Below are 1202 nucleotides of genomic sequence, written 5' to 3'. Positions count from 1 at the left end.
AAGTGGGCACTAGCCATTGCTATGTCTGCGACTCTCCCCCGCCTCATTCACAAAGCCTGGAGTATTTGCTAACATGACTGCCAGCTCGTCTGGTTTGCCACATCTGCCGAAGCCAGACGTAGACGAGTCTTTTGCTCTGTTCGAGAGAAACCTTTTGTTATAATTTCTCTTTAGCATTTGGCAAAACGTGTGTATATCATGGTAATATCTGTTTGTTGTTAATAAGGTTTATTTGTCGTATTGTGTCTGTTTTCGCGCATTTTCTTGTTTATTGTGGGTATTTCGTGACGCGGGTAGATGATGATTCAGTTTGAAGTTGATGGTGGTAATTGTCAGTTTTGTTGTTGTTTTTTTGTGTGTGTTTCTTTCGCTTCCGCTTCCTGTTGTTGGTACCATCCGGAAAGGGAACGTGGTAGGCGTGTTCATCACAAATGGAACAAGTAGTGGAACAGCTGGCGGCCAACCAACTAGTTCATCCGTGCATTCCCAACCCAACACTCGCGAAAATCTTGTTTTTGTGAACAATTTTATAACGATAATGGATACATTGTTATGAATTTGGTAATTTATTATTGGAGATTTGCTCTTGTCAGTGATTTTAGGAAAATGAGTTACAGGCAAATTGCATGTTCAGATATGCATAGAAAACACAAATAAAGAGTTAAAACCGCTTTTGGTTCGTTTTTTCTCTTGCCTCGTATATTTAAACAGTTTTAAATTATACCATATTTTAACAGTAATAAAACCCACAACTACCCTTGCTGGGTTCCTAAGGTAACCATATACGTAATTAACACTGTCTTGAGAGATCAGTGAAGCTAGTGTAGCTATGACTGGTTGATTACTTTACACGATGGTAATAATTAGATAATTAAGAAGACAATGTACTTGAATAATAATGATAGTAATAACCGAATTCCCGACTAAATTCCCGTCCACAACATCTGGGACGCACAATGTTGAGAGTTAATTCTAACATTCTTGAGTCACACAAAGGAGTGTTGTGCCGTTCCCTATGTTTTCGTTCATTACAGTGTTGGGAGGCTCATTGCATACAATACTGTGAATGTAAGAGAGTGATATAAGATGTAAAAGAAAGTGAACCTTGTGTGGGTTCTTAATAACAATGTACTCTTACTGTACTCTTTTTGTCCTATTTTGTTGCAAACAGTACACAAAATCTGAACCAGCATGCACGTACG

The sequence above is a fragment of the Penaeus monodon genome, chromosome 20, assembly GCF_015228065.2.
Source record: "Penaeus monodon isolate SGIC_2016 chromosome 20, NSTDA_Pmon_1, whole genome shotgun sequence".
Taxonomy (NCBI): domain Eukaryota; kingdom Metazoa; phylum Arthropoda; class Malacostraca; order Decapoda; family Penaeidae; genus Penaeus; species Penaeus monodon.
This window is presented reverse-complemented; position numbering follows the sequence as displayed.